The following is a 19,627-nucleotide window of genomic DNA, read 5'->3' on the forward strand; positions in this document are numbered from 1 at the left end:
AATAAACGACAACAGAGAAGTTACATCGTCTCCTGGCTATGTTGTTGTTCTACCTGTGTTACATTAAGAATTTGTAAACTTTTTTTGTGTTTTTTTTTTTTTATCTCCATTGTTGTGGTTCTTGTAATGAAATTGTCCATTTTAATGAATTGTTTTTGTTGTACCTTGTTGTTCTTTTTTACTTCTCCGTCCCGGAGGTTTTCTTGAATAAATTGAATAATCACTATTTTAATTAATTTGATTGATAAGATTATTGTACAAAGAAACTGAATTGTTTTGCAATGTGTATGCTATATGCTACTTTCGTTTACTTTATACCTTACTGTAATAATATATTTAACAGTATAAAATGTTCTTAGTTTTGTTTGACAAATATCATTAAGAATTTTAATATTGAAGTTCAATATACTCATAGAAAATGATTTAACTTGTTTGTAGTATTTATTGAATTGAAGACTACTGGAATAATTTATGAATTGATTGGATGTTTTTAAATGGAGCAAATCTGAAATCAGGCAGAGGAATATTGGTAAACATATTTGGGCAGATCAAAGATTTTTTTAATAATCAACGTGTAAATGTTGATTTCATTTTCTCAGATTGTTCAATTCTACTGTTACTGGAAGAAAGAGTTTACACAACAAGTTCATGACCTTTGACATGTGATAAATAGCAAGAGAAACAGATGATGTACATAATGTGTAGAAGGTATGGATGAAATAAGTTATAATTTAATTAAATATATTTTATTTGGTGAGTTTTGAATGGAGTAATCAGAAGCATTTTATATTCACTGAGTCTAAAAAAAGTTGTTACATATGTTGTAAATAATAATAGGCCTAATCATATGCCTGAAAATAATAAATAATAATGTGTGGTTTTTATATAGCACAAATAAAAGAGATTAATACAATCAAAAAAATAATCTATCAGATTAGTCTCATTTTAATAAAACAAGAAATACCACTTATTCACATTGCATGCAATCTGTTTAACAGTAATATTTCAATTCTATTTTTTTTTTACTTTCAAAACTTTTTGTACAAGAACGAAGGATTTTCAGGTTATGTTGATGCAATTATCAAACTCATTACTGTACGATGACCACAACAATTATTGTACAAACATCAAATAAAGATGGCAGTGATCTGCTAAGATTCACGACCACTGTTAGTGGCCAGTGGTTCAAAGATACAGGAAATGCGGTCAGATCATGCAAATTTCAACCCCTGTGGTCAAAGGTAAATCATTAATAACTTTTTATTAAAATTTTGTTTAATTTATTTAAACAAATTATTATGAACTTTTATGAAGACACAAAATCATTTTTTTATTCTTTGAAATTTGAAGGGATATTTCAGAAAGTGGCGCGCACTCATGATGACAGGGAAGTATGAAGAAGCTCTGATGTCGTTACTTCAGGTACTATCGCTTGACCCCAATGTCACCAGCGCTAAAACAACACTGGCTCAGGTGAGAAACTATGTAAATAGTACTGCAATAGTAAATATAGTTGTTGCAAAACAGTACTTATAATCTTGTTCTACAATGTCAGGTCAGTGGACTTATGTAACAGCCAATCATAATGCAGCTCATTCTTATATAAGCACTGATGCATACGTTATACAACTTTTTCTATTTAGGCTGGGAGATAATATCTCCTGATATGAAAACAATCGAATTATGACACACGTCACCTTTATTAAAACTTGCTTTCTACAGGTATCTGTACTGGATTCATTTCTAATTGAGAATTAGTCAACAATTTATCTAATAATTATAATGCTAAATGTTTTTTTAATAATTGAACGAAAATAAATAAAAGTAAGCTTTGTTTTTGCTTTTTTTTGTATTTGATATTCTTTTGTTACTTGGCATTTATGCTGATCCTTATATTTCCTTTCACAGCCTTAAAAAAATTTTTTTTTTTTCATTTAAAAAATTTGTTTTAACATTAGTTATTTTTAACTAATCAGTAGTAATATTAATCTTTATCCAGATAATCAAATCTTCTTGGACAAAAAAACAAACTGTTAATGCCCATATAGAATCATGATGTGCCCATATATACAGTAGTTATGATGTGCCCATAAATGGTCATGATGTGCCCATATATAGTCATGATGTTCCAATACATAGCCGTAATGTCACGATGTGAAATGTTTTTTTCAAGTAAAATTGTTTTTACTACTGACATGCTTCCCCAGGTACTACAGAAAATTTTAACTCACTTACCAACATCGGAAAATTTAAAATGTGCGGAACTTCAACATCATGGTATTCTTGGTAGGTGTGCGCATGGAATGACAACACCATTCAGTGTCTTCTCATCTGGATTGGATGACCTGGCGTCAGCAATACTTGTAGGTTTTAACCAATCAGTACAAGGAGGGAGTACAAGTAGTAACCAGTCAGGTGACAGAGGGAGTTCGAGTAGTAACCAATCAATTGAAGGAGAAAGTGCCAGTAGTAACACTAGCAACCAAAGCTCTTCCACAGGTGTATGCTCCAAGGTAATTGAAAATATTTTCCATATTATTATATGATTATTGATTTTTATTAATTGAATTATGATGCTAATTGTTTATTATGACAAAAAGAATTGTAGCCAAGGAGAAGAAAAAGAAGAGGTAGAAAAAGAAGAGAAATGGTAGGATGACAAGTGGCCTATTCAAGAATTTTAAATTGGGGGGGGGGTGTGTATTTTACATATATGAAGGGGACTACCTCAGGCCCATCATAGTGGGGTCTGGCTATGAAATCTTATGTCACTCGAAAAAGCTCCGCGCATAGCGCTCTGCAAATGAGCCAAGAACAAAACAGCCGCATGAAAATGATTGCGTGATGCCTTTGAAGTCTAATGTGTTCCCCGCCACCAAATGCTCAACGGGCTTAGTTTACCAAGAAATTGAACATGGCGAAATGGAGAGCACCTTCTTTTCTCAATTCGTACTACTTACAGTCAATCACTATGACTGCGCAATCGTTTTCACCTTGAAGAAAATGCATATTTTTCAAGAAATATCAAATAAATTAATATTTTCTAAAAAAAAAAGTTTCAAATTTAATAAAACATTTACATAAGCTTTAAAAGTATGGTGTATTTTAACTTGAATTTGCTATAAATTGGATAAAACTCAATAATTCTGATTTTAACAGATGTTAATTAAGGAATGATTGAGGATTTTTAGAGTTAACAATGGTTAACTATTCGAAAATTCAATTCAAAGTCAAAGTAGTTTTCAGTTTTATTTTCCGCCTCAGTTTCATAGTTGAAGCAGTCAATCTTTAGACAAAATTGTAATCAACACATAACTAATTGCAACAGAAATTTTTTTCAGAATCTGTCCTTGAAATGTACACATATACATACTAAAAGTCTGAAAAAATCCAATGGGTTAAAATCAAATGGTTTATCGCAAAACTGCTGTGTTGAAGCGTATAAAAGCCTGCTGTTGCCAAGTACTTGCTAATCCAAAAAATTGTTAATAATAAGGTAGATCGGCATGGAACACATTGGTTTGTTGAGTCAAATGAATCTGTTGCCAGGTGATCTTCTAAATAATACCTCCATGGTTGAAGCAAGAGTTGTTAGTAACAGAAGGGGTGGAAAAGAGTTGCTAATAACAGAGAGAGTGGAAAAGAGTTGTTTATTACAGAGGTGGTGGAAAACAGTTGCTAATAACAGAGGGGTTGGAATAGAGTTGTTCATAACAGAGGGGAGTGGAAAAGAGTTGTTGACGTAGTGGAAAAGCATTGCTAATAATAGAGGGGTGGAAAAGAGTTGTTCATAACAGAGGGGAGTGGAAAAGAGTTGATAATAACAGAGGTTGGGGGAGAGGGAGGTGGAAAAGACTTTTTATTGCGTGATTGATTGAATGATTGAAATAATTTTAATTTGTTTATGTACAGGTGAGCGAGAGCTTAGCTTCTAAATCAGGAAGCAATTCTGAAGACACTTACTGTAAAGATGAAGTAAAAACCAAAGGTATGAATGAATTATTAATTAATTAATCATTAATTAAATATTTTACAATGATTAAAGAAAACAATTTGTTATGAAAGAGACACATTAGATATTGTTATATCAATTTAGTATTGGGGAAAAGGTATCCCAAATACATTGTTTCGTGGCTGAATTAGGTGCAACCTTTAGTTTTTATTTTAGCGAGAGATTTAATTTTAATTATTATTTTGTATTTTTTCAGATGCCTTTGATATTGGTGCAGTGTGCGCTCAAAAGAAACGAAAGCATTCTGACCCCACTACTGGTATGTCTAATTTCAGTGTTCTTATAAATGCTTTTATACATAATGATTATACCATAATAACTGAGAAGTCGCACGGCATTATAGAATCCGTCCCAGGGAACAGATTGTTCATAAGGTATTTGATCCGATGACTGGTGTGATAATGTGAAGCACTTTAATACATTCGCTGCCAGGGACTTACATTCACGTCCACACCTCTCCAACATTCCACTGTTGTATTGCACGTAAACTCTCTGGCAGTGGTCGTAAGAACCCAGAATTAGTGATTTCAATACAGTTGAATGAAATGTTTTTCATATGGTGGCGCCCTTGATAACATGGTGTATGGGATGAAAGTAGGAGAAAAGTCTTGGCAGTTAATGTGTTAAAACCCTTGGAATGAAAACATTCTTTATTTTCATTTGTAGGTACAGAGTTGAAACCATGTGAACCAAGGTTGATTGCACCGCACCTTCTAACTCGAAGCGACTACGAATGTAGCCTTTGTTTTCGGCTGCTTCACAAACCTGTAACAACACCGTGTGGTCATACCTTCTGTACAGGTTGTCTCAATAAGTGTTTGGATCATAATCCTCGGTGTCCGCTATGCAAGCACTCCTTAACAGAGGTAATTCTAATCGCACCTCGCATAAAAGCAATAAGTAATTGCTCACTGTATCTTAAGATACAGAGTGGGGGTAGTGGGGGACTGGAAATCACATGTCTCCTCAACTCCATTGTAATTTTACATGCAATTTGGCCTCCGGGTCAAAATAAGTGGAATTTTGTAATATTTATCTAGGTCTTTTTTTTTTTTAGCATATTTTAAATGTGTTGGTAGAAACATTATGTTCTTAAGAATTTATTTTTAAAATGCTATGCCCAACATTTAATTACAAAGACACTATTACAGGATATCAAGTTGCATACTTATTTTAAAAATTCAATACAAATCAAAGAAATTTAAATTTTCATTTGTTATTAGGTTTATTTATTAAAGTTAATACCAGGTTAATTTATTAGAGGAGCGAAATTATACTACATGAATCAAACCAAAGACAATATTTTTATTTCTTTTACAGTATTTAGCAAGCAAGAAATTTTCAGTCAATGATACAAAAGATAATAAAACAGTACTTTGAGAAAGAGTTTCATGAACGAGAGGAGATCCATGTTGAAGAAATGGAAGAATTACGGGGTAAGAATCTTGATGTTTAATTAAAAACAACCTACAGTTTTGTTCATTTCTGCTAGAATATATATTTTTGAATTGATGATTTATTCAGTCTTCTTCATATTTCAACAAATAATAATGTGATTTAGTTCTTTTAATGTATGTTTCATTGAAAAAAAAGAATGATAAAAAACAATTTTAGCATAAAACTTATTTTACATATTGATTTTTCTCTTATACAGGGCATCTAAAGGCCATGGAGAGTCTGTGATCCCACTATTCATTTGTACGATTGCATTTCCCACAATCCCCTGCCCATTGCACATCTTTGAGCCTCGATATAGGTTGATGATTCGTCAGTGTATTGAGTCTGGGTCTAGGCAATTTGGAATGTGTGTTCCATCAGAACAAAATGAGTGAGTATTGAGTTTTTATCTTAGACAATGAAAAATTACACAGGAGATTTTTTACAACACAACACTGGTAACTAGATTCTGAAGAAGTACCAGCCATGTGCCTTCGCTAGAATTGAAGAAGCCCCAGCAGAATGCCTTCGGTAGAACCCAAAGAACCCTCAGCCAAGTGCCTTCGCTAAACCTGAACAACACTAGAAATTGCAAATAAAAGATATATTACAAAATACCAGCCAATATGTGATGCCAGGCCATGATAGAGCAATTTTAAATATGAAAAAATATATATATTAGTAATAAATAAACATGACTGGTAAGTTGAAAAACAAGTACTTTATTCGATAAAGATAATGTGATAAAAAAAAAATATATATTATAATATTTAAAACTAAATTTAATTTTCCATTTCTTTTAGATTTTCTGATTATGGTTGCATGCTGGAAATTCAAGAAGTGCAAACATTGCCAGATGGAAGGTCAATCATTACAACTGTAGGGGGGAGGCGATTCAAAGTGTTGAGTCGGGGAATGCGTGAAGGGTACAACACAGCCAATGTGAGGTTTATTGAAGATGACACTGTACAAGGTATGTAGGTTTACATTCAAATAAACTTCTCATGACTAAATAACGGAATTCTTTAATCCTCAATTTAAAGAGACTTCGTCATTGCACCATTTATCGTATTTGAAGTGTTGATGATGGTTCATTTTTGGATGAATACATTTTACAGTGACCTGTGACATTCATAATATATAATAATAATGTTATTTGAAAACTACACTATTAAATCAGTGGCACACGTCATGTCACAATAAAACTATAAAACCACAGACAAAAAATGATGCATGTATACAGAAATAAGAGACAGCTTAACAGACAATTCAATAAAATGTACAAAGAAATTTAAAATCAATTAATTTTAAACTAAGCATTTAACACCATTCAAATTTTTTAAAATACAAGTAAAACAGGAACAGGTAAACTGTGCAAAAAGATTAAAATTTTGATTAAGACGACTTTAAAATTTATTAGAAACTGTACATTAAATTGGTAGAATACGCTGCTATCCACATTTTGTCCAATATACGTTTAAGAAACATAAAAAAAATTGTCTTTTGCACACTACAGATTTTTAAAGAAAAAAATATGAAACATCAAGAAAATGTATTAAATTTATTAAATAATAGACATTTAGAAAGATTATATATATAGGGTGTTTAAAATGGTTTGAATTTGCTAAGAATAAGACTTAAGATTAAAATCATGCAATGCTGTATATTCTGACTCAGATTGTTCTTAAAAGTAGGGTATGTGATCGCCACACTCTTAATATATGCTTTGCAGTACTTATCCAATGTTACCCAATGCCATTCACAGCTTGATTTCAAGATTTCCTGAGATAAACAAGTGCCATATCCTCTTCTCCCTTTGTACATAATGTGCATGTGATGTCATGATCAGTAAACCAATAGTGGGTTTGAGATGTTAATGGAACAGTATTTGATCTGGTATTGAATTTCAGGAAAAAACTGTGAAAATCAAGTTTGGCCATTATATAACATTCACAATCCTGTCGTGTTTTAATTTGAGAATACATTTTAAATGAAGACTTTCTAATTATTTGCTCGTTCATTTCCTGAGCATTATGTTCTCGTACTAAATTTTCACATACATTAAACATTGCCATGTTGAATTTGTTCATACGTAGCTTATCCAACTTTTTATCAATTTCTTTCTTGTAGAGGATGACATTAATCAACTGAACACATTACATCAGTCGGTATACAGTGAAGCTTCGTCATGGTTCAATGCCCTTAGGTCCGTCTTTCGTTCACGGATCTCTAAACACTTCGGAGGAATGCCAGCGTTACCGGAAAACCCGCTAGAATCACCTGATGGCCCCGGATGGACTTGGTGGTTGCTAGCCGTCCTTCCTGTAGCCCCAAGAGGACAACTAGAATGCATGTCAATGACAAGCCTTAGGGAACGTCTGTTGTTCCTACGAAGATGCCTGTGAGCAGCGTCAGAGTCGTAGATCTGTAAATTTGTAAAATATTATCTAATAATGTCCATACGGGTTTAAGCGTCTACAGTATTTAAACTATCAGCAGTATTTCAAAATATGTGGAACATTGCCCAAGTAAAAAATTGATAGGTACATACTAACTGTGGTTGTATCTGCTTTACATTTCTTTGATTCAAATCCACTATTAGTAGTCACACCGGAGTATGTGTCCTTTTCATGACAATGTAGAAGGCTTCCTTTAGGTTTTGAGGGGTTCTGTATTGGTTAACAAAATTATGGCATAAAAAATATTATGGAGACTTTTTGATATTTGCTAAAATTTGTTTAAATATTTGTCTTCTTTGTTTTATCCAAGTTTTATTTTTGTGGACATTTATATTTATTGGCCTTTTATTCTGTGATCACTACATTACATTTTTATTCTTGTGTTTTATCTGCACTTATTGTTTTCTTTTTCATTAATTTAAAAAAAGAAATTTGTAGGTCTGATTTTATTCGTCTCAAATTTTGTGGCTCTTTGTTTATTGATTTTATGTTTATTGATTACTAATCAGCTTAATAAAATTACATTAATTAACGATGGAAATCATGTAATGACAATAAAGACATGTGTAGGATCAATGTTTATTGATTAGCAATCATCTTAATGAGATTACATTGATTAACGATAATGAATACAATAAAGACATGTGTAGGATCAATGTTTATTGATTAGCAATCATCTTAATGAGATTACATTGATTAAGGATAATGAATACAATAAAGACATGTGTAGGATCAATGTTATTTTTTATTGACACACTGCAAAGGTTCATTAAAATTGAATATTTTCTAATATTTAAAACGTTACATGAAATGCAGTAACCACATGATTTTGATGACCACTCTGTGGTTAAATTTAAATATTACTTTGTTAATAGATTGTATTGTAGAAATGTGAATAATAAATAATGTTTAACAATATACTTCATAAATAGTTTTAGTTTATCCTAACAAACAAAACAATACCATCTTTTAGATATTCTGTCTGTGTGTATTAGCAAATAAAACAATATACTTTATAATTAGCTCTTGTAAGGAAGTGTTCCAAAGTACTATATAGCCTGTTGCATTTTATTTTGTCTTCTTTTGTATTGAGCATTGGTCCTGGGCACAATTGGTTCAGGACATCGGTTCTGACATTCCTCGGCGTATGCCTTGGGGGCATTGGTCCTCGCATCAGTCCTGAGTCCAGACTATTGGTTATGGGCATTGGTCCTCGCATCAGTTCTGGGCAATGGTTTGAGCATCAGTCCTGGGTATTTGTCCTTACAAGGGCGTCGATACGTGCTTGAAAGTGGGTGGGTGCGCTTAAGACACTCGGTCGGCTCCGTGGGTCGAAGCCCCTGAAACTTCGGCGTTCCAGCCTTTTATAAGTATGTCAATTAATTGTTTTAAGGCAGCAGCATAACAATTTACTATTAACCTTATTTCCACACTACGTCTACGTCAAAAAAAGTGTTTTGTATTCATAATAAAAAAAATCCACTTATTTTGTGCAAACTAACGTTTATATAAATTACGATTTGTTTTATATATTAGTACGTAAATGTACTCGCTTTAAAAAGTAGGATTTTAACTATAGACGAGTGGTGAATAGTGGGGGTCGTGTCCTCCTCTCGACCACCGATCAATGCCCATGGGCCCAAGTATCTGCTAGGCATCAGTCTTGATTTTGTTTTGATTGTGCATATGGTTCATGTTTGATGAGAGAGTAATACATTTTAAACAAGCAAAAATAAAATAGGCCTATCATTCTCGAAACTCGACAGATAAATTATACCGATTCTGTTTACTTTAGATCCTAAAGTAGCACAGTCAATCAATAAGGAATTATTTGCTTAGTTAAAGTCTGTAAATCCACAGACACTCCATTGTTCCAATCTGTGCATCCAGTAAAGTGTCATTTGAATTGTTTTTTAAATTTTAATTTTAACATAAAACAAACCCTAATTTACTAAACCTTGAAGCGACTGACTTTGTTATTTTTTTAAAGTATGTACAAATATAAACAGCTCCATGTAAATCACTACTCGAATAATTACATTTAGTAAAGGACTCTTTGAATTTTTCATGTCGTAAGCAAATAATCATAAAATACTGAAACCCCAGTTTAAAACCAACTATGATCGAACTTAGCTATACTGCAGTTATAGAGGGCAGCAGACAGGTTTTATGAACGTTAGAATCCCGAATTGATGCCCAGTGGGCTTAATCTCGTGATGAAGCCGATGTCGAATATTGAAGCCCCCTCTTTAGTTTGGAAAATTAGCCTAAAAAACGAAGCCCATCCCATGGGCTTCTTTTCAAGATAGCACAGGCTTCTTTTCGAGATCGTACAGTATATACACTGTACATGAATTTCAAAAAACAAAATAAATTAAAAAGAAGCTTGGTTTATACAGTAGTTAAATACACTCCATGATACAGATTGATTTCTTTTATAATATGATAATAGGATTGCTTTGTATGCCCATCTTAAAAAAAAAAATAAAAAAAAAAAGAAAAGGAAAAGAAAAAAAGAAGACGCCCAGGGCTTTAATTTGAGGTTTCACGGTATTTGACACTAGTTTTTGAATGATGTCCGATACCGTTTTATTCCTGGCTCGTGGCGAGTACCTTTCTGCTATCCTCTGTATCCGCCACATGCTCTTTGAAGAAGTAAAGTTAAAAGGCTTGTAAGAAGTAGGCCTAATATAGTCCCATTGTATCAGGGTGATGATTATAACATAAATGTTCGTAAATGGCCAAGAAAAAATTGTGTTGACCACGTTTTGGCAAAATTCAAAAGATGGGTAGGCCTGCAAAATAGGCTAGCCTTGGTCCCCTAGCATGGCATGGCCAAGGCTATTCCAGCTTTATTTGCTCGTAATAAAAATAATAATAAAGTAAAATATCGACCCTGAATTTTGTAAAATTTGAGTTGGTCGGGCGTGGCCAACACAATAATTTTCTTTTTTGGCCTAATTAGATTTATTATGCCTCATTTACAAAAGTATACGGATATTTGTGGGTCATGTTGCAATGCTATTATCTCAATTATGCCTACTATTAAACAGTCATGTATTTATTTCAATCGACCGGCTTGATTTAAAACAAGGAAAATTAAAATTTTTAATTACTGTTATGAAACTAATTTTTTAAATATTGAACAAAATAAATACTGTAATGAATAATGATAACGTATTAACCAAAACGACTAATCAAATTTGGGAGATAGGCCTATTTAATTATTATTAATTTATTAGTAAATTTCTACTCTGTTGTACTTCTGCGTTATACTTCTGGTCTTTGCTCGTTAAAAAGTTAATAAATATGTGGGAAATTGACCAATAGTCTCATCAATCTCATCAGAAATTTTGATTTTATTTTTTAGGACCACGATAATTATCTAATACTCTAATACACATAACCTGATAGCAACAGTAAATAAAAAATAATAGATAAACAGATAAAACACAGAAAGACATCTTTTGGCTATAGCCGCTCTGTGCAGACAACTATTGTCCAATCAGAAAAGAGTATTTGTTCGTTGCATGCGCCGAGTTTTGTGTTCATATTATAAAACAAATATTATTTTGTGAAAGAATATCCTCAAACTCCATGAGCAAAAGGCCGCAGGACGAGTAAATGAAGATTAAATTGAACGGCATACACACATAGTAGGTTATTTGAAGGGTATAGACTTTGATTATGACTTATATTTCCAATCATTAGTATGGCCTAGAAGTAGGCCTAGGCCTTCTCTACTACTAGGCCTATGTACTAGTAGGAGCAAGCGTAGACTGCACCTAGGCGTAGGCCTAGGCGGCTAGGACTTGGGTGCTAGAAAGGATTGGTTTACTGTTATAGGCCTAAGTCTATGTAGTATGTATTATTGTGCTTAAAATCAGTGACATTATTTTTCATTGATGGGCTATGATTGATACGATTATATATATACACACACACATTTTTGTTTTTGTTTGTTTTTTTGGGGGGGTTTTTTGTTTTTTGTTTTTTTGTTTTTGTTTTAGTTTTTTTGAAAGCTATCCATTTACAGTAACATCATAACAGAAATCGACTCGGAAATGGTTCATTCGTGACCTGGTAAGTCATTATGAATATATATTGATAACAATAACTTATTTCATTGTGACGTAGATCCGTTTATTACTTCTGTATGAATCTAACAGTCGAACGAGCCAATCATCGTTTAACAAGTTCCTCAACACAACGCTAAGCATAATCCGACACTACAGTACATTTCCGAAGGCCATTTTATTTCCAAAAGGTGGGTACATTTTATTAAGCAGTTATTTGCTTAGGACTGTAATTATATATTGACACTTTCATTGAGAAGGTTTTTGAAATACACTCCCAAAAAGATTGTAGACAGAAAACATTTACTATCCATGTACTATCTAAACATCGTTGGCCGCACCCACCTTCCGTTACCTTTTAAGCCTACCAGAAAAGGGATCATAAGTAACGGCTCCTATACGTGAATAGCAATGGGATATATCCAGCTTTAGATTTAGAGTGGTTGGGGGATGTCCTTGTAGAGGATGGGAAGTGTATTTGTCCGTTGATGTCTGCCGATTTTAGCTTCCGATCCTCTTCCGAGAGATCAGGACTTATAATTGCACTGTATTTTATTCGCCGGCGCGTTTTGCCTGGATAGTGTTATTACCAATATGCCTACTACTTAAAGACCGCTTAGAATAAACCTGTATAACTGGCATAGGCAAATGATCTGGTAGAATTTAACAGTATAATTTAGTAAACAAAGGTCTTGGTAAAATACTTCAATGATTAGTTATTAAAATAATAATCAAATATATATATACATACAGCGGCTTATTCGTTCTAATTAAATAAGGCTGTACTACTATTCACAGATATCTCACTAATCGACACGATCAATACGAACGTTACAAACCATCGACAACCATGAACGTTCTACCAAAAGCTCAGTGAGTACTGTATTATAATAATTTTACAAATTCTACCCGACGATGAGTGTATGAGTTTGTATCAAATATACATTAAGTAAATGAGCGAATAGTATAATGTTAAAAGGAGTACAATTATGTACTGACAGACACATTAAAAGTTGTTACTGTAAAGAACTTAATTATAATTATGTGATTATTAAAGTATAGTTATTTTGTTAGCGAAATATCTAATCATTAACATATATATTTTTTATGGTGATGAGGATAACAGTGATGTCAAGAATTAATATTCATGAGAAACCTGGTTTAGTCAATTACTGTATTTACAATGACATGACAATGAAAAATAATTCATACATTTCCTTGACTTGTTATGTCACAGAAACAAATTAGTACAGGCTATAAGGAGAAAGGACTGGCCAGCAGTAACAAACATCCTTGAAAATGAACCTCATCTTATTGAAACGAAGGATGAGGCAAGTACTAAGTTAAATTTATGAAGTGATTTTCTTGATTTCAGAATTTTTATTGGATCATATTTTTAAAATAAGATACAGTCCCAACACAACACACAGTTCACAATTATTTGCACAAAATATGTGTACCTATTTTCTGGGGTTTTCTTATGATTAAAAAAAATTTAATCTGCCTTACAGAATTGAAAACAAAATTGTCATTCTCTTTAATTAATTAAAAACTGTGCGGTTTAATATTCAAAACGTTCGCGAAGACTACTTAGAACTAAATAAATCGGTCTAGCGCCCTCTCTAGTTCAATATATGTCGTACAAATTGTAATGAGTTTACTGTTATAATTTTATCATGATTATATGTAGTGTAAATATTGCGCTTGACTTAGATAGTCAAAATCTATAATAAATTTATATCATTTTTCTTCATTTCAAATGTCCCAATTAAAATAATTAACAGCCATGGCTTTAATGGTAATTGTCTCGCATTTATATATATAGCGCATTAGACCTTTTCAGAAGTATTTGTATGTAGGCCTGAGGCTATACCTATGAGTGTCCCATATTATAGACTAAAATGCCATTTATTTAAACATTAATCGTGTTTTACTGTAAACATTGGCTTCAGAATAAGATATTTTTGATAAAGATACATAATCAACGGATTAAATCAATAAAAAAAAAAATGAAATTCCCGATTCCATGCTGAAATCATGGAATCGGGAATTTCATTTTTTATGAAGATATGCTTATTTACTAATAAAGCTGGGTAAACCTTTAACCCGATAAGAACATAACCAGAAACATAATACTGGAGTAAAATAAATTTGAAAAATAACAATCGATAGTACTTGAAAAAATATCGCTTGATTATTTGGGAATACAAAGTCAAAGAAACAATATTGATGGTTTTTATACAGAAATTTATTATTACTTAATTTAACCATGATTGGTGAATAATATTTGGCCATCTCATAGATGAAGGGTCTATTTGATGTTTTTGTCTTCATACCGTTATTCTAATATTGTAACCAATATTATTACTTTACTTAATAAATGGTAAAACTATCTAACGCTGAACACAGCCCGGTATTTAGGTTTCGGGACTTAAAAATATCTTTATTTTGAGCATTTATTACTATCCTCCACACTGTACTAAAGAAATATAAACATTTCCACAATATGTGCTTTTTACAAAGAACCTCGTTTAAAATGCACCATGCTCAATTAAACTATAATTAAACCACATTGTCATTCTTACAAGCCGTGTGACCAATATACATTTTATTTATATTAGGCCTACAAATTAGTTCGTTAGTTGATAAACTTCCGCATTGATAAGTTTCCCTGATAACTAAAAAAACGAGTCTACCGCCCTCTGTAGTTCAATAATGTTTATTTGAACTTGCACTTTTACAATATCGATGGCATTCAATATCAAGATTCAAAATTCAAGATAGATATTATTGTAACATGAAAAAATATACATAAAATTTGCTTTCCCGTGCTTATAAAATAAAACAATATAAATACAAAAAACAGTATACAAAGTAATTGAATGAGGCACTATGCGTTCATAAAGCGAAATACAGGATAAAAGCGTAAACAATTTTTAATACGACTATATAATAGGTCTATCAATGGATAATACACATACTTTTCGTTAAGTTCTAAATAAAATAAAAATATCAATAATAATTGGCGATGAATGGTTGTAAGTAAACTTCAGGTCATAAGTAAATAAATCTTATTAGAGGGGTTTGAATTTATAATGTGTTAATTAGATATTTTTTTAATAATATCGTATTGGTTGATTTAAATTGGAAGTTCGTCTCACTCTTCATTTCAAATGTCAAAACTTAAATAATTATCAGTCAGTTGTGGAATGCTTTTCCTGTTTCGTAACACAATAATCCTCGTCTCTGGTGTTTATGTTAATCTAATATAGGTTATTTTAAAATAGCTGTGACAGTCAGTTATTTAAACATAACATGTGATCAAATTATTAATATAGGATTAGTACTATTTTTTTTAATTCATTTAATTAATGGACTTTTTCTTGAGAAATGAAAACGATATCAATAATTAAATGATATTTATTTACTAATGAATTTTGATAAAATAGTAACCAGAATAAATAAATATATAAGAACTTAATGCAACAATGCAATTTTGTTTTTTGTTTTTTGTTTTGCATATATTTATTTATTCTGGTTAATATTTTATCTAAATTCATTAGTAAATACACATCATTTAAATGTTGATTTCATTTTCATTTCTCAAGAAAAAGTCAATTAATTAAATGAATTTTTAAAAATAGTATTATATTAATAATTTGATCACATGTTATGTTTAAATAACTGACTGTCACTGTCAAAAGAATTTTCCTAAAAGTGACGAGGGAGGGGTGATAAACTAATTAATTTTTTTTTAGAAAATATCATTTATTATATTTAAATTACTTACATTGTGTATTTTATTGTGTTAAAAATTTCAATTAAAAAAAAACGTTACCTTACAAACGTACAAAAATAATACATTCTAATATTCTTTGCGTAAACTACTAACTGGGCATGCGGTATTTAGTCTAGGGACTTTCGTACTAAATGATTTATCTACTCTAATTGTTCCTACTTAGATTTTTTTTTACTCGTGCTGTCCTTTTTAGTTAAATGAGTAGGCCTATAAAATTATTAAAAAAAATAAATAAATAAATAAAATTAAAAATTAAAATTATTTACACGCGCCGTTGTCATGTATTCTCCTGTTTTATAAAATGTTAATACGTGGTTCACGCACGAACAATTTACAAGGCATAGGGCCTACTATACTGTACTGACAAAACATAGACATGCTAAACACAAACCATGGTCTAACACATAATACGTTTATGTTTAGACCTATTCAATGACACAGTACCGTACCTTCACTTCAAAATAACTTATCAATAATTACATGGTTCACGCACGAACAATTTACAAGGCATATAATAGGGCCTACTATAACACTGTACACAAAACAGAGACATGCTAATAATGTCATACTAAACATAAACCATGCAGTGGCGGATCCAGGAACTTGAAATAGGAGCTGGGTGCCCAGAGAGGGACTTTGACAGATGGAGGGTCTACACCGAAAGGTCCACTGATTAATCTCAGATAAGATAGTATAATACATACTCCAAGTATCGAAATGCACGCCATCGTGTCGGGATTCAATATTTCGACATTAATTATGTCATCATCAGGAATGATGACCCCAGCATAATTGGAGCTGAGGTAAGAAAATTTACGATTATGGAACCTCTAGATGACGGGAAATGGCACTCTGAGACTTAAATTTGAAAATGATTTTCCGTTTTTCTCCAATTCTTTACAATTTTGAAAATTTTAGGGGGGGGGGGGCGAGCCGGCTGAACCCCGACCCTTGAATTCACCACTGGCATGGCCCAACAACTGTAAGTTTATGTCTAGACCTATTCACTAATACAGTATTCTACTTCCTTTTCCAATTCACTTATAAAGAATATTACAGTATTTGATGTTCTTATTTTTATTCCTAATTATATGAAAAAAAAATTAAAATTACCAAAAATTGATCGTAAATAAAAAAAATTAATAAAATGAATTCAAATGAATATGCGTATTATAACACATATTTTTGACTGTTTATAATATAATAATTTTTAAATCATATTGGAATATCATCGTACTATTGAAATAATGAAACTCGTAAAAAATTATATTGGTAGTTGTATGAACTGTATCGTAATTCAGTATAATGTTTGTTTTCGTAGAAAGGCGAGACGCCATCAATGGAAGCTGTGCGGCGGGGAGCACCTGATGACGTATTGAAGAATATGATTGAAACGGCAACTACAGATAATTTAGAACAACAGTCGGTGAGTGGAATTAAATATAATTGCATTTTAAACATCACAAGCACAACATGTGTACACATCATACAACATACAAATAACTCAAGTTCAATTACTGTGATTTATTTCATGTTGGGTTGAAATGAGACTTTTATTTCATGATTTATTTGACATATTTTACAACACAGAAAAAGCCTATGTTATGGCCATTATCACTATTTCATAAGAAACATTGTGAAAAAAACACATTTTACACTTACAAAAATGGTGATGTTTGGATTTGTTCTGCTTAATACAGTTTACTGAATAAATTGGTGACAACAAAATTGATATTTTTCACAAAAAGTATTCTCGCTAAAAATCCCAATTTGGAAATAATTTACTATTGTGTGTAAAACATAGGCTAATTGATACAAATATTTTTTGCGCGATTTCGCCTTAAAAACAACATTTTAAAAATATTAAATAATGTAATTAGTATTTAATAATGATGAATGTAATAAGTAACGTATGTGTGATGTTTGTGAGTTGTTATGTGTTGTTGATATGTGGTGTGTGTATAGTTTCTTGTTGTTGTTTATTATTTCTTTCTCATCATATTCTACGTTTGTCTTGTAGTTTGGTAGTTTCACTATTCTCCATTTCTTGGCGATCTTCGCATGCGTGTCAGCAACGAGACGCGTGTTGGAAAAAACCAACAAGAAGATTAACACGCAAGACATGGTGAGTACAGTAGAAGAAAACAACACTTTATTCATTGCTAACAAATTAACATTAATTCACTCACAAACACATTCAATACATCACGTTCTAATTTAGTAAAAGTAATCTAATATTATTGGATGTAATACCGTGGTATAATTTATTATATTTACAACTGATTTAGATTATGTTTTTTTAAACATTGTATTTTGTATACATTTAAAGTACTGCCCGTCATAATAAAATATAATTAGCTATATTACAATAACATGCTTTTAATAGACACACCATAATTAATACAGTATTGTATTACTATTGTTAGTGTCATTATCATCATCATTATTATCGTCATCGGCATCACCTTCGTTGTAATTATTATTAGCTGAAATAGTATCATTTCATTATTTAAATATTCATAAAAGTATCTTTGTCCTCATAATATTATCATCACCATCTTCATTATTATAATCATCAATTTTATTATAATACATTTTTATAGGTCTATATTATTATTATTATTACATATTTCATTGGCGATAATTAAGTAGGCCTATTATGGTTATAAATTATTTCAGGTACTTTTACGTTTTCGTAATATTTGTTAATTGATATTCTTGTGTTGTGCGTGTTCAACAAACTTGACGTTGATTATCATTTCATTGCAGGCTGGACGCACACCACTACATTGGTGTCTAGTGGAGGAGCTGACGCACGAGCAACACAAGGAACTCGCAATTATCAATATCACCTTTGGCGCGTCGGTGACGATAAAAGATATGGTAATGTACAGAAAAATGAAATGCATCAAAAGAATATCAGTCAATGACCTTAATACAACTGTATATGAAACAACTTGAAAAATTTTTACTAATTAAAACCAACGTAATAAATATAAATTCATAAAACATTAAATCGATTAAAATGTTAGCGAATATGGTAATGATAATGATTTTTTTAAGTATGATTTCAATAAATATTTTTTTCCCCGATGTGATGTGATAGTGTTAGTAATTTACAACAATAGTTATAAAGTTGTAATGCTCATAGTGTTGATTATTTAAATTATTATTTACCATTTTATTATTATATCATTATGGTTTTTAAACCAAAATATACGGTACCACTGTTTTTTTTAAATTTAATTTGCAACCGTCACCCATGCAATGAAACGAATCATCGCGTGCTCGTGTCTGCTATTGCAGGGAGGAAAGACGCCTCTTGATTACTATGATGGTAACGAATGTAATAAATACGAAGAAACCACGAAAACCAAGAAAAAGGAGGAGTTGAAAGAACTACTTAAAGGTACAATAATGACCTGTTTAAACCACATTTAACAGACATATCACTCATTACATTTACTTTCTAATATAATTATACACTACTATTATTATTATTTCAATTCAGTTGCATTTTGATTGAGAATTGTAAGAAATGTTAATCGTAATTAATTAAAATGTAATTTAGAAAGTGAATTAAATAAAAAGTATCTGTATATGTAGAAGGACAACATACTAAATATTTGATTTTTATTTTTATATTAATTAGAATTATCAATTCCGTCAGAGATTTTAGCCAGGGGTCCCGAAGCCGTCAAAGCATTCAAAGATGCACTTAAAACTGGTGAAATAACAGTTGTTAATTCAAGAATGATGTTTTTAGGTAACGAGGGTTCCGGAAAATCATCTTGTGTCAAAGCCATGCTTGGGAAAGAGTAAGTACAATCAGATGTATTAGGTT

The 19,627-nt window shown here is 31.5% G+C and overlaps 1 long non-coding RNA gene and 1 pseudogene across 1 annotated transcript; both read left to right on the forward strand.

Moving 5' to 3' along the window:
- Positions 1–557: 557 nt before the first annotated feature.
- Positions 558–8,957, forward strand: LOC117113321 (annotated as a pseudogene).
- A 3,107-nt stretch (positions 8,958–12,064) lies between these two features.
- Positions 12,065–13,596, forward strand: LOC117113320. The gene is made up of 3 exons (XR_004446188.1): positions 12,065–12,175; positions 12,783–12,857; positions 13,222–13,596. It is a non-coding gene; the product is annotated as an uncharacterized LOC117113320 (long non-coding RNA).
- Positions 13,597–19,627: the final 6,031 nt, after the last annotated feature.

Source organism: Anneissia japonica, unplaced genomic scaffold, assembly GCF_011630105.1.
Source record: "Anneissia japonica isolate Jap-2015-1 unplaced genomic scaffold, ASM1163010v1 scaffold288175_len33700_cov120, whole genome shotgun sequence".
Taxonomy (NCBI): domain Eukaryota; kingdom Metazoa; phylum Echinodermata; class Crinoidea; order Comatulida; family Comatulidae; genus Anneissia; species Anneissia japonica.